Source organism: Malania oleifera, chromosome 2, assembly GCF_029873635.1.
Source record: "Malania oleifera isolate guangnan ecotype guangnan chromosome 2, ASM2987363v1, whole genome shotgun sequence".
In the NCBI taxonomy this organism is placed as follows: domain Eukaryota; kingdom Viridiplantae; phylum Streptophyta; class Magnoliopsida; order Santalales; family Ximeniaceae; genus Malania; species Malania oleifera.
The window spans coordinates 69,544,705-69,560,349 of record NC_080418.1 but is presented as its reverse complement, the minus strand read 5'-3'; the positions used below and the strand labels follow the sequence as shown (position 1 = coordinate 69,560,349).

The window sequence follows — 15,645 nt, the reverse complement described above, 5'->3', positions numbered from 1 at the left end:
GGTGTTATTTTAGGGAGTTGAAAATTATGAACGCCACATGCGTAAGATCGTTAAATAGTAGCTAGAGCCAGGTAAGGGGAATACATGTTATGTCAATATTATTATCAGTATAATATAGTATTTCATCAAAGCATGAAAATTATACAGTTTTACAGAACATATTTATAGAGTTTTATTAAATTGTGTGTCATGAGTAATACTATAATATTATAGAATATGTTATATAGTTATACAGAAGCGTGATTATATAACTTAGAGAGTTATGAAACATAACTCATACAGTTTTATATACAAAACTATGGCTATACAGAATTATACAAGAATACAGTTTATATGATATACAGTATTTTACATAATCATGCTTATACAGTATTTTACAGAATTACGAATACATAGTATATTCCAGAACATGATTGTACATTATTTTACAGAGTGATTACACAGTGTTTTATTACCATGATATACAGAATATGGAACCATGATTATACAATGTTTTATTACCATGATATACAAAAATAGAACCATGACATACAGAAATACAGTATATAGAATATAGAGCCATGACATACAGAATAAAGTATTATAGTTATAGAATTACAGAATATACATATATGCAGCTATTACTGCGTCATGACTATACAATTGATACAGAATCATGGTTATACAAAAATATAGAATCATGGTAAAACAGTTAGATTTATATAGAAATATTATTATACAGTATCAAACCCCGATGGAATACAACAATTTACAGAGTATGGTACCGTTGAGATACAATATAGACAGTGCAACCATACATCTCAAATAGAGTATGGTACAGCCGATTGTGCCCTCAAGTAGAGTTGTGAGCTCCCTGGCGTCCAGATCAGGTGGAGTGGGCCTTTCGTGCTATAGGAATCCAGATATGCATATAGTTAGGCTATCACTGGAGGGCCAACCAATGTTTAGCCCCGCCTTCGAGCCACACAACCCAGTCATGAGTGGGTAAGTCATGGCATATAGCCATCTAGGGGGAAGTTTACAGATATATAATTATGTATAGTACACACAAAAAGCAGAGAATACATATTATAAATAGAAGTACTTTTGAATAGATAACTCAAAAATTTTCATATTCCATATGATATGAGCATGTGTTATTATTAGGATGTTTTTCTTTATGTATATCGTATATAGTGTTAAATAAATGATATGTTGCCAACTAACTCATATGTCACACACTGGTGATAACATGTTTCTCCTTACTAAGAGGTGTCTCACTCCAAAATTATTAAACATTTCAGGTAATCCAGAGAGGTGAGCAGGACCGGCTCAAAGGTAGAGTTGGTGTAGAGTAAACGTAGTTTTTGGGGTGAGTTTTGGCTGGTTTGTGGAGCCCACAGTGTTTTGGGACTTTTTGGGAAATGTAATGTATATGTGTGTATGTGTACAGCTAGCTACATGGTACTCTGGTATTGTATTTTGGTATTTGTTGGATATGTATGTACTTTTGCTGCTTAGGTGTTATATGAAATGCACAAGTTACCACAGTCCCACTTCGGGCTGTGATGATGATAGTTATGCTCATGTAAGGTTTCAGAGCTCATTTATTAATATAGAAAAGGGGAAAAAATGGATGAAAATTTCAGGTCGTTACAATTTGGTATCAGAGCCTAGGTTACTAAATTCTGTAGACTATAAAGTGCAACGGAAACAATACCAGAGTATAGGAATAGATCAAGAATTTAGTGAGTCAATGTTGGGGAAAATGAAGATAAGTATTTAAGGTTTTGTTAAGTGATCGGGAAGCAAAATTACCATTGTGGTTTCTGTGCCTTTCCTAGGGTGACAATTTCAGGAAAGTCATAGCAAACTATGGTTGGGTTGTGTTTCTCAATTACTTGATTGAATCTTAAATTGAGAGTAAGAACAATAGATTAATTGGTGATATGAGATTTCAAGTAGATGAATATGTTAGTTATGTTATACAGACATGGTCCTCAGATTATGTTTATTTTCCTTTTTCAGGATGGACCCCTGGAGGGAGTAGAGCTCATGCCAGTGGGGATGATGGGGCAGGCCCCTCTAGTGTAGGTGGTGGGGATTTAGATGCAATCTTATGTAGTGTGGCTGAGCAGGTTATGGTTAAGATTGCACGTAGCCCCAGAGAGTAGGGAGGACCATCGACAAAGCGAGGTTGTACTATTGAAAAGTTCATGAAGATGAATCCTTCGGCCTTTCCAAGAGGAGCCGATCTTGCAATGGCTAAGAATTGGATGCAAGAGATCGATAAAATATTGATGGTCCTCCATTGCACCGACGAGCATAGGGTACTTTATGCTGCTTATAAACTTACAGGTGAGGCTGAAAGGTGGTGGACAACTACGAGATTACTAGAGGAGGAAAGACAGGTACCAGTAGCTATGACCTGGTGCCGATTTAAAGAAATCTACTTTGATCACTATTTTCCCGCCACCATCAAGGAGGCGAAGGTAGCAGAATTTCTGAGATTGACTCAGGGGAATCTTACAGTCTAGCAGTACACAGCGAAGTTGATTGAGTTGTCGCGCTTCGCCCCTTATATTGTTCCAAATAAGGTGAAAAAGGCTTGGATGCTTGAGAAGGGTTTGATACGAGATGTTTATAAACAAGTGGTGGTTTTAAAGCTACAGGACTTCTCTAGGCTAGTTGACAGGGCCACTATGGCAGAGGAGAGTGAGCAAAAAGATGCAAGAGCACTGAGCCAGAGGGATAAGGGGACCTCAAGTCAGAGAAAGAGGCCTTCATCTTCAGAATTTCAAGTGAGTTCTAGAAGAGGCCATTGGACCGGAGATAGATCTGGAAGTGTTCAAAGACAGGAGGGAGGAAATCACAGGTATTGGGGTGAGCAGGCATACCCTATTTGCTCTGTTTGTGGTAGGAGGCATACATGAGCATGCCGGTTGGGGAGTAATGTTTGCTACAGTTGTGGAAGACTTGGACACATAGCATAGGAGTATCGATGGTCATTCAACAGAGCACCAACCCCTAGACAGAACCAGAGACATAATGAGGCACCCAGAGGTGGCGTTCAATAGAGGAATGTAGCCCCGACGAGGGTTTATACGTTGATGCCGGGAGATGTAGAGACTGTCATAGACGTCGTGACAGGTACTTTTACCGATTTATCATATAAAATTTTTTTTTTCTTTAACACAGGTACCACCTATTCATTTGTGTCATCGGGTTATGCTAAATTATCTGGAATTGAGGCACAACTATTAGATGTAGAGTTGTCTATTGTCACACTGACTGGATCTGCAGTGAGGTGTAGAAAGGTATTTAAGAATTTTATAGTGGCCATTCAGGGGAAAGTACTACCAGCTGACCTCGTGGTACAAGACCTGTAGGGGTTTGACGTGATATTGGGTGTGGATTGGTTGGCATCTAATCATGCCAGCATTGACTATCATAAAAAAGAAGTGATTTTCAGACCCTTGGGAGAGCAGGAATTTAGATTCGTGGGATCGTCTGTGGGCGCCCCACCCCAATTAGTGTTGGCTTTACAAGTGAGGAGGCTGCTTCGGGGTAGTTGTCAGGGATTCGTAACTTATGTAAAGGAGAAGTCAGAGGGAGAATTAAAGCTTACTAATATTTCAGTGGTTAGAGAATTTCTAGATATTTTTCCGGAGGAGTTACCTGGCTTATCACTTGATCGAGAAATAGAATCTGCAATTGATCTGCTTCCAAGGACGGCACCAATATCTAAAGCACCTTACAGAAAGGCTCTAATAGAATTAAAAGAGTTAAAGGATCAGTTGCAGGAGCTGCTAGAAAAAGGTTTTATCAGGCCTAGCGTGTCACCTTAGGGAGCACCAATTTTATTCATAAAGAAAAAGGATGGGATCATGAGGATGTGCATTGATTATAGAAAAATAAACAAAGTGACTGTAAAGAATAAATATCCTCTTCCCAGAATCGATGATTTATTTGATTAGCTTTAGAAGACTCAATTCTACTCCAATATTGATCTCCAATCAAGGTATTACCAAGTGAGAGTTAAAGCAGAAGATGTTTCGAAGACGGCTTTCAAGACCCTCTTGGCTATTACGAGTTTCTTGTTATGCCGTTTGGTCTGACAAATGCACCGGTAGCGTTTATGGACCTGATGAATCGGGTGTTCCATTAGTATCTGGATCAGTTTGTTATGGTATTTATAGATAATATACTGGTCTATTCTAAAAGTTTTTAGGAGCATGAACATCATCTGAGGCTGGTGTTGCAAGTATTGAGGGAAAGAAAGTTGTACATGAAATTCAAGAAATGTGAATTTCGGCTGAGGCAGGTCATTTTTCTAAGGCATGTGATATCCAGGAATGGTAAAGTAGTTAACCCATGCAAGATAAAGGCAGTGATAGATTGGGCAAATCCGAGAAATGTTCAAGAAATCAAGATTTTTCTAAGACTAGCAGGGTATTACCGGCGTTTTGTGGATGGGTTTTCCAAACTACCAGGTCCCTTGACATGGCTCACGAAAAAGAATGCGAGGCTTGAATGGTATAATGAATGTGAGCAAAGCTTTCAGGAGTTCAAATAGAGGCTGGTTACTGCCCCGGTGTTGGCTATTTCATCAGAAGATGATGGATTTGTTATTTACAGTGATGTGTCTCAGACGGGACTCGGGTGCTTGTTGATGCAGCACGGGAGAGTTAATGCTTATGCATCTAGGAAACTTAAAGAATATAAGAAGAACTATCATGTGCATGATATAGAGCTAGCTGCAGTGTTGTATACCCTCAAGATCTGGAGACACTATCTTTATGGAGGGAAATGTGAAATCTTCACAAACCACAAAAGTTTGAAATATTTCTTTATTCAGAAAGAACTGAATATGAGACAAAGAAGATGGCAAGAACTAATTAAAGATTATGACTGCACTATTAGCTACCACCTAGGGAAAGCAAATGTGGTAACTGATGCACTGAATCGAAAGTCAGTGGGAGTAGTCGCCAAAAACTTGATCGATGCAAACTGCAAGTGCACAGTATCGTAGTTTTATAATATTATGATGTGTAGAGTATCGTCCTTAGGGATTGATGTCTTAATTTTACCAAGTACTGAATTTATAATAACCTTGATTTTATTTAGAAAAATTAATAATTTTAGACTATGAAATTTAAATCAAGCTGCTTTAAATAAACAATTCAAGAGATTTTAAAACTGAATGTCGTTTATCAAATTACTGATAGTGAAAACTTCTAGGAAACCGATTTCAACTAGTTTCTCACTATGCTTTACTCATCTAGCCAATTCAAATTCATATTCTCTATTTGTTAGCAAATCTCCAATTTTTCTAAAAGCCTTTTTCGATAGTCAATTAGAACTTATTCTTGTTTATTATTTAACATACGATTATGTAAATTAATAACGCAAGAATGCAATAGGACCCTCGATTTTTAATGCTACGTATCTTTCGATCTCTATATTTACCTACGCTGAATTATCCAAGATCTATCCTATAATCCCCCCTTTTGGTAGCAAATCACAAGACTAATATCATTTAATTAATGGCCAGTTAATTAAAAAAATTAAGCGCATAATAACTCAAACAAACACAAATAAAAACTACTTCAGATTAGCATCAAAGAGCAAGCATAGTTCGAAACTAGCTACATCGTTTTCCTAAAATATAAAAATTTAATTCATTCTGAAAATTAAATCCAACATAACATATTTCACCATATTTTCTTCTATTTGGAGCGTACGGGAAAAATCAACACTCACAGCACCGCCGTTACTCGCCGCGAACACCCCAAGCATCGACCGCGTGCTACTTTCTTGTTCCGAAAAGATTTAAAATTTCTGTGTGCCGCCAACTCTCCCTTGTTGCTGTGTGTTTTATTCACCGTAGCGCCACCTTACAATTCTGAAAAGTCTTAAATTTGATGCATGTTGTCAACTCCAAAAGAGAATTTTTTTTTCAAAAGAAAAACTCCTTGGGTGCGGCCTCCTTCTCTCCCAATAGAATACTCCCAGAAAAAAATTCATCCTCCCAAAAGACTCCCCCAAAAAGTGGTGTGGCATCCCCCCTTTCACCTTGCACACAGCTCCCCCAAAGAAACCCTCCAAAAAGGTCTCCTTCTTTTTTTCTATTGTTTCCCTTTTCTTTCCTTTCTTTTCCTTTCTTTCTTCCCTTTCTTTTCCTTTCTTTCTTTCCTTTTCTTTCTTTCCTTTCTTTTGTTCCTCACCCAGCGTGCTGCTCTAAGATGACCTGGCTACATGGCTGGGTCACATCACACTTTTTTATTTTTTTATTTTTTCTTTTCTTTTTTTTCTTTTTTCAAAGGCACACGATCTTCCCCCCACTTTCAAGCCCAATTCCGACCCTCCTAAAGCCCGTAACTCTCAAAAACTCAAAGAATAAAAGTTGTAAAACTCTTTCTCATCTTTTCCTAAAATTTTGAATCATCTCAATCAGAGTTCGGACGAGAAAGTTACACCCCAATTACAGAGAATTGTCGAAATAGTCCATAAAACAGCGTATGGTAACTTCACATCTAATTTCGACCTTGATGCAGTCAGTATTTTGCAAAATGTAAAACATGAAAACTGTAGAGCATTTTCTTATCTTTCGAAAGCATCTTAAATCATCTGAATCGGAGGTCATATGAAAGAGTTACACATAGATTACAAAGTATTATAGCTTTTAGCTTCCAATAGTTGCCCTGCAACAAAAATACCAAAATTTTATAAATTACTCATTAAAACCCAAATTTTATAAATAGAACACAATGTTAGAATATTGAAAGTAATTAGGCATTTTAAAAAAAATTCATAATGCATGAATTAAAACACCTAATTACGCAATTTAAGCACGTAATCACCCCCCCCCCCCCCCCCCAACTAAAGTTTTGCTAGTCCCTAGAAAATAACATGAATGCAATTCAGGGTGGTGTCATACCAATTTCAGTAAATGAATGTACATGAAACACAACCATAACCTTTCACATACAGGAATATCACCAAATTACACACAAACTCATTCATACCCAATTCACGCAACTCCAAAATAAGTCATTCATATAAGTTTCATCATTATATAGCCATTAAGCACATTATACTCACATAAGATTAACCAAAAATCACAATTGAGAGTTAATGTAGTCATATAAACTCGAGTATAAATAGGCAAAATCTTGAAGCATGTGTAATGTGAATGACTCGTTACACGCGGGAGATCTGTGGTCACCTACATAATTGTCGCTTTGACTCGGCCTAACTAGTATACCCTCAAAAACACTCGAAAATGATGGTTTCACTCGTCGTATGTGAGGAGGAGTGTCATGATCAAACATTTCACATACTGCAAGGAACAAATGCTAACTATACGAAGTGGACCAGTCTGAAAAGGATGCAGCCTATTTACGAGGTGTCAGGTCCTTCACGCTATCATATTCTCACCTACTCGCTATATCCAACCAAGACCACCCTAGATCAACTTATTCACAAACCAGATGTGAATACATCTAAGGCATTAGGTGGGTGAAGAGTCTTCATATGTAGAGAACATGTGTCGTGTCCCTGACTTTTGTTGTAGTTGTGTGGAGCAGGTATTAATTTTTCACCTCTTCTGGGGTATTTCTATTTCTCTTTTTCTTTCTTCTGCTCATTTTTCAATCTATTTCTTTTCATGGTCAATTAGGGCAATCATAACACTTTTTTTACTATTTCCATACCACCCAAGTGCATTAAGTTCGAATAAGAGTCCATGAAATAAGTCTATTTTTAGGGGTGGCTCAGCCTTCACATCTTGAATAGGCTACAAAAGTTAGGTTTTTATCTCCCCACTAAATGTCACCTCTAGGCTAGCAATTCAAAAACCAAGACGAGTGTACAAAGAATATCCAGAAAAAAAAATAGGGAAAGTTGAGTTTCATGAACTCTGAGTTGACGTCAAAAACTCAAAAGAACGATAAATGGCTCAACAATACCTCATAAGGTGTCAAAGTCTCCACAGGCGCTCTCTCAGTTTTCACAAGGAACCCTCAGTGCTACAAGTCACGTGAACGTGTATTTTTTAGGCCTCAACAGATATCATGTAGATACAAGAGTTTATATAGCTAGAATAACACTATTGAACTACTAATCAACCTTCAATGAGTTACGATTCCAAGTTTAGCCACATAAATAGAAACTACACATAAATGACCCAAGTGTGTACTCTTAGGTTTTATGCAAGTATATGAAGGGCATAAGTAGTGTCACGCATGGCCTAATCATCCATATTCACACATTTTTTTTTTCAACGTTATTCAAAAATGAGAAAGATTGAAGAAAAGAAAGAAACTTCCCTGTCTTCTTGGTGAATCCATTGAGGAATTAAATTTTTAACTATGTACTCGTGCCAAATAAACCTGCATAAAAAATCTAAATTATTCAAAAGTGCATTGATAAATAAATAATGTAATAAAGATAAAATAAATAAACAAAAGAAAAACTCTTTGGGTTTCCTCCCATAAGCGCTTGTTTTAACGTCTCCAGCCAGACGTTTCAATCTTCATCAACCAAGATCTCCGAGAGGAATAAATGCAGAGTTCCTCTCCATTTGTTCTCCATAATAGTGTTTTAATCTCTGACTATTCGCTCTAAATATGTTCCTTGTCTTGTCCTTCAAATCTATTGCTCCAAAAAGGAAAACTTTGTCAATTGTGTAAGGACCTGTCCATCTTGACTTTAACTTACTTGGGAAGAGTTTTAATCGTGAGTTGAAGAGTATAATATGTTGTCCAGAAGCAAACTCACACCTAAGAATCTATTTTTCATGCCACTTCTTCGTCTACTCTCTATAGGTTTTTGCATTTTCATACGCATCACCTGAGAACGCATAGCGAAGATGCTCAGGGAATTGTTTTAACTCTGGAGATATAGGTTGCTGCATCTTTTCTTTAGAGATTATAGAATCCATCTTTGCTTCCATAGGTTCTAGCCTCCCCACACACTGTTTTATTGTAATCTGCTGCAAGGATCGTTCTAGGTGATCAACTGGTACATCTTTTTGAAAGGCTTTTTCTACACCTTGCTGAATGACATCTACCCAAAAGCAAGTGCTTGGATCCTCTAGGAATCTCATGTCTTGGTAGATGTTGAACATAACCTCTTCCTTGTCCACTCTCAATGTTAACTCACCCTTTTGAACATCAATTAAAGCCCTTCCAATGGCCAAGAATGGTCAGCCAAGAATTAGTGAGACTTCTTGGTCTTCCTCCATATCTAACACCACAAAATCAAAAGGAAAAATAAATTTATCCACCTTTACCAATACGTCTTCTATGATTCCATGTGGATACTTGATGGATCGGTCTACTAGTTGTTAAGATATGGTTATTTGTTTCATCTCTCTAAGTCCCAATTTCCTGCAAATAGAAAGTGGCATAAAATTAATGTTAGCACCAAGATCACATAAAACTTTATCAAAAAATGAATTTCCAATAGTGCAAGGCAAAGTAAAAATCCTTATGTTTTTAATTTTTTAGGCAATTTATTTTGAAGAATAGCACTACACTCCTCGATAAGTTTCGTTGTTTTGAACTTCTCCAACCTTCTTTTCTTTGAAATGATGTCCTTTAGGATTTTGACATAGTTTGGAATTTGTTCCAAGACATCTGCAAAAGGAATATTTATGAGAATTTTCTTTAAAATATCCAAAAACTTAGAAAATTACTTATCTAATTTTTGTTTTTGAAAGCGTTGAGGATAAGGAAGTCGAGTAAAGAGAATAGGAGGATTTTCTGGAAATGAAATTGCCAATGATGTGTCAGTCTCTGCTGGTGTGTCATCCACCATCTCCTCTTCTTCCACTTTATTCTTGCCTTGACCATTATTTTCAGCTATAGGGGTGGATATGGTTCCCTTTGTGGTGATTTCTCAATTTCTCTTCCACTCCTAAGTGTGATGACATTGCATTGTTCCTTTGGATTCACTTCGGTGTTGCTAGGAAAAGTTCCTCTCTGTTGGGAATTCATAGTCATGGCCAGTTGCCCGATTTTCATTTCAAGATTCTTCATGGTGGCTCCCATGTTGTTACAATGAGTCTCAATGTTATCCAGTCGTGCATCTGTCTTTTTAAACCTTTCTTTTGTCTCCTTAACAAATGATATCATTGCATCCTCAAGTGACATCTTCTTCTCACCTTGATGACTATCAAGTCCTGGAGGAGGTTGTAGCACATTCTTTGTATTTCCTTAAGACAAATTCTCATGATTTTGAACCCCTGGATGGTAATATTGTGGCAAAGGATCACCACGATAATTGTAGTTCCGATTGTTGATGTATTGAACCTGTTCTTGACTTGCGCCATTGCTCGGATTTGTCCCACTTGTAGCTGCCACATATTCTGCACCTTGTGGTATCCTCTGGGTTGTCAAAGCTGAAATCTGATGAGACAGAGAAGCAACTTGAGCTAAGTGCAGAAACGGCTCTAATTTATGAATTCCAGCAACTTTCTTAGCCATAGTTCTTTCAGTTGGCCATTTATAGTTATTTGAGGTCATTTCTTCCAAAAGAGCAGTAGCACCCTCAGGTGTCTTTAACATCAAAGTTCCCTCAAATGCAGCATCAACTAAAGTATGAGTTTGCCTATTTAACCCATTATAGAACATCTGAATCTGCAACCAATCCGGCAAACCATGTTGTGGGTAGCATCGAATCAAATCCTTATACCTTTCCCATGCTTTATAGAGTGATTCAAAATCATATTGCTTGAATTGACCAATCTCACTCCTGAGTTAAGCTGTTTTTGCAAGTGGAAAGAATTTAGCTAGAAATTTTTCTGTCATGTCCTGCCAACTCATGATACTCCCTGGTTGTAGAGACTGTAGCCAACCTCTTGTTTTATCCCTCAAAGAAAAAGGTAATAATCTCAGTCTAATGGTGTCTTCAGTAACACCATTGATCTTCACAGTATCACAAATCTCTAAAAACATCACCAGATGGATATTGGGATCATCAAGTGGTGATCCACTGAATTGGGCCTACTACACCATGTTGATTAATATGGGTTTGAGCTCAAAATTGTTGGCATTAATGGGCTGGCGTCTGATACCCGAATAGCTGTCATTCACAACTGGCTGTACATAATCCTTCAAGGCGCGTGGCTATGCATTATCTTGTCCATTCTCCATGGCTAATACCCTATTTTTCCTTAGTACTCTAAGCGTTCTTTCAATCTCCGAATCAAAAGGAATAATGGCACATGTTCTAGCACTGCGCATCCAACATAAAAAACAAACTAGAAATACATAAAAAATCAAATCAAATCAAATCAAATAAAAAGAAAATAAATAAATAAAAATATAAAAATAAAATTCTAAATTAAAACCAAGATTACTTTGTATCAATATTAGCAAAAATAAGAAAACCTCAATCCCCGGCAACGGCGCCAAAAACTTGATTGGTGCTAACCTCAAGTGCACTATATCGTAGTTTTATAATATAATGATGTGTAGAGTATCGTCCTCAGGGATTGATGTCTTAATTTTACCAAGTATCGAATTCATAATAACCTTGATTTTATTTAGAAAAATTAATAATTTTAGACTGCGAAATTTAAACAAAGCTACTTTAAATAAACTATTTAAGAGAATTTAAAACTGAATGCCGCTTAATAAATTACTAATGGTGAAAATTTCTAGGAAACCGATTTCACCTAATTTCTCATTATGCTTTACTCATCTAGCCAATTCGAAATCGTATTCTCTATTTGTTAGAAAATCTCCAATTTTTCCAAAAGCCTCTTTCAGTAGTCAATCAAAACCTATTCTTATTTATTATTTAACATACGATTATATAAATTAATAACGCAAGAACGCAATAAGACCCTCGATTTTTAATGCTATGTAGGTTCATACAAGTCTTTCAATCTCTATATTTACCTACACTGAATTATCCAAGATCTATCCTATAATCCCCCCTTTCGATAGCAAATCATAAGACTAATATCATTTAATTAATGGCTAGTTAATTAAATGCATTAAACGCAAAATAACTCAAACAAACATTAATGAAAACTACTTCAAATTAGCATCAAAAAGCAAGCATAGTTCTAAATTGGCTACATCGTTTTCCTAGAATACAAAAATTTAGTTCATTCCGAAAATTAAATCCAACATAACAGATTTCACCATATTTTCTTCTATTTGCAGCGAACTGAAAAAATCAGCACTCGCAGCACCGCCGTTACTCACCGCGAACACCCCAAGCATCGATCGCACGCCGCTTTCTTGTTCCAAAAAGATTTGAAATTTCTATGTGTCGCCAACTCTCCCTTGCTGCTGTGTTTGTTATTCACCACAGCGCCGCCTTACGATTCTGAAAAGACTTAAATTTGCTGCGTGTCGTCAACTCCAAAAGAGAAATCTTTTTTCAAAAGAAAAACTCCTTAGGTGCAACCTCCTTCTCTCCCAATAGAATACTCCCAGAAAAAGAATTCATCCTCCCAAAAGACTCTCCCAAAAAGTGGTGCGGCATCTCCCCTTTTGCCTGGCGCACGGCTCCCCCAAAGAAACCCTCCAAAAATCTGTCTCCTTCCTTTTTGCTATCGTTTCCCTTGTCTTCCCTTTCTTTTCCTTTCTTTCTTTCCTTTCTTTTGTTCCTCACCCAGTGTGCTGCTCTAAGATGACCTGGCTGCATGGCTGGGTCACATCACACTTTTTTATTTTATTTTTTTTTCTTTTCTTTTCTTTTTTCAAATGCACATGGTCTGCCCTCCACCTTCAAGCCCGATTCCGAACCTCCTATAGCCCATAACTCTCAAAACTCAAAACACAAAAGTTTTAAAAATCCTTCTCAAATTTCCTCAAAATTTTGAATCATCTCGATCGGAACTCGGATGAGAAAGGTACACCCCGATTACATAGAATTGTCGAAATAATCCATAAAACAGCGTATGGTAAATTCACGTCTAATTTCGACCTTGATGCAGCCAGTATTTTTCAAAATACAAAACATGAAAACTTTGGAGCGTTTTCTTATCTTTCTATAGCATCCTAAATCATCTAAATCGGAGGTCAAATAAAAGAGTTACACGTATATTACAAAGTATCATTGATTTTTAGCATCCAATAGTTGCCCTGCAACAAAAATATCAAAATTTTATAAATTACTCAATAAAACCTAAATTTTATAAATAGAACACAATGTTAGAATATTTAGAGTAATTAGGCATTTAAAAAAAATTCGTAATGCATGAATTAAAGCACCTAATTACGCAATTTAAGCGCATAATCAGTAGTATTGCCAGCAGTGGAGATTCAGCACCCTATCTAGATGGATTTGGAGATGTTATGTAGAGACCCAAAGAATTATAGTAATTAAATAGTAAAAGAAAAGGGAAGAAAAGGAAATTTCCAAAAGGGACTCACAGAGTCTAATCCACGAACACCGGGTTCTCGTTGACGAGTATCCTTCTTCGACTCGTCAATGTGGACACGTGTCTTGTCGACGAGAATTTATCGAGAGGGGGTTTAGCAGAGTCTGAAGTTCATCGATGAGGGATTCGAGTTCAGCGATGAACTCCGTTCATGGACTCGTTGACAAGGTGACGTATCTCATCGACGAATCCAGGATTACAAATATGCCTAATCTGGGTTTTTTAGCTAGAAAATCGTGTAGCAACCCCTTCTCTCTTTAAAAACTGACCCTCTCCCCTTCTCTCTATGATTTTGGCTCCAATTTTTTTCAGTTCGATGATCAGAATCCGGCATGCTACTCTTTGGAAGAATCGCTTCAAGTCTGCTAAAGTAGATCGTTGGTTAGGCTAACTTGGGTACCATCCCAAAATCAGGGTAAGTTGAATATTCGAGTATTTTCAGCATTATCAAATTTATCTGAGTTTAGATTCAGTAAGTATAGGAATATACTGGTGTTTTTTGGAGTAAAACTAGGGTATTATATTTTCAAGGATAGGGCGTTTTAGGACCCTGCAGATATGGGTTGAGGACCCCCAGCAGATATTTCTAGGAGCCCAAGTAAATTATAATTCAGAAAATTATGAGTATGTAGGTTCGGAGAAATATAGTTGATTTATTAGAAATATGTATTATTTCAGGATTTTGGGGATAGTACGCTGTGAGTGTGAGGATAAAGTTGAAGGCGAGCCTCCCAACCAGTTAGGTAAGGGAAATATGCCATACTAGTAAATTTAGAAATATTATCAGTAAATTATAGTATTTGTTTATTAAGGTATAGGGTATATATTATACAGTTTTACAGATTTCAGAACATGAGTTTTATTAATTGTGTGGCCTAAGTAGATATTTGTTAAGTACAAAATTTATATAGTTTTTCAGAATATCATGATTTACAGTGTATATATAGACAAATATATTTTATAGGTAGATATTTACCAGACAGATATTTTACAAATATTATACAGACAAGTATTTTACAGTATTTACAGAATGTCATGCTTTCCAAAACCATAACCCTCAGACATTACAAATTATTCAATCAGATATGACAGTAAGATATTACAGTCAGATATTATAGTTATTTTAGTCAGATGTTATAGTATTTCATATCAAATTTATAGTGTTATGGTCATTTTGGAATCATGATGAAAACAGTAGGATATCTATAGAAATAGTATATACAGTATCAGACCCTGATGAATCAAGTTATGTTTAGTTAGTAGAGCACAGTACCGTTGCCAGTATAGTTCAAAGTGCAACCACACATCTTAGATAGTGTGTGGATGGTTTCCGTCAACCGTGCTTGGAGGGTTTGCAAACTCCCCAAAAGACTGGGTTGAGGTGGCCGATTTGATGAGGTAGTTACCAGTTCCGTGCCTATAGGGGTATCAGAGTAATATATATACATATATAAAGTTTAATTTTTGGGCCGTTACAGTTTGGTATTAGAGCCTAGGTTGCTAGGTTCTGCAGACTCTAGAGTACAGCGAAAAACAATACCAGAATATAGTAATGAAATTTAAGAAGAGTGGAATAGGATATCAGAGCGTTAATGTTGGGGAATTAGGATGAAAATTTATGGTTCTGTTCTGCAGTTTGGAGGTAGAGTTTCGAGGTGATTTGTATGTTTTTCCTGGGGTGACGATTTCAGCAAAACCATAGTAAACTATCATTGAATTCTATTCCCATATGGTAAGGCCAGACCTTAAATTAGTGATAAGAGGAAGGGGCATTTTAGTTAGTATAGTATTGTAAGGTTCGGTTTCTCAGAATAATTTGGTAATATTACAGGATGAACCCAGGGGGGTAGTAGCGTTCACGCTAGTGGAGACGATGGAGCAGGGCCTTCTGGTGCAGAAGGCGGGGATTCAGATGCTATGTTACACAGTGAGGCTTAGTAGGTCATGGCTGAGATTGCCCCCAGCTCCAGGGAATAGGGAGGTCCATCTACAGCTTAAGGATGCACGATAGAAAAATTTACAAAGATGAACGCACCAGCATTTTCAAAAGCGGCTAACCCTACAGTTGCGGAGAACTGGATGCAAGAGATAGAGAAGATTTTGATGATGCTCCACTGCACCGATGAGCAGAGGGGCCTTTATGCCACGTATAAGCTGATAGGGGAGACTAAGAGATGGTGGACGACCACTAGATTACTAGAGGAGTAGAGATCCATTCTAGTGCCGATGACCTGGACCCGATTCAGGGACATATTCTTTGA

General features: G+C 37.1%; 1 non-coding gene across 1 annotated transcript; it reads left to right on the top strand.

Moving 5' to 3' along the window:
• The first annotated feature begins 10,638 nt into the window (after nucleotides 1–10,638).
• On the top strand, nucleotides 10,639–10,745 carry LOC131150099 (small nucleolar RNA R71). Its single transcript, XR_009135481.1, has one exon. It is a non-coding gene; the product is annotated as a small nucleolar RNA R71 (small nucleolar RNA).
• The last annotated feature ends 4,900 nt before the right edge of the window (nucleotides 10,746–15,645 follow it).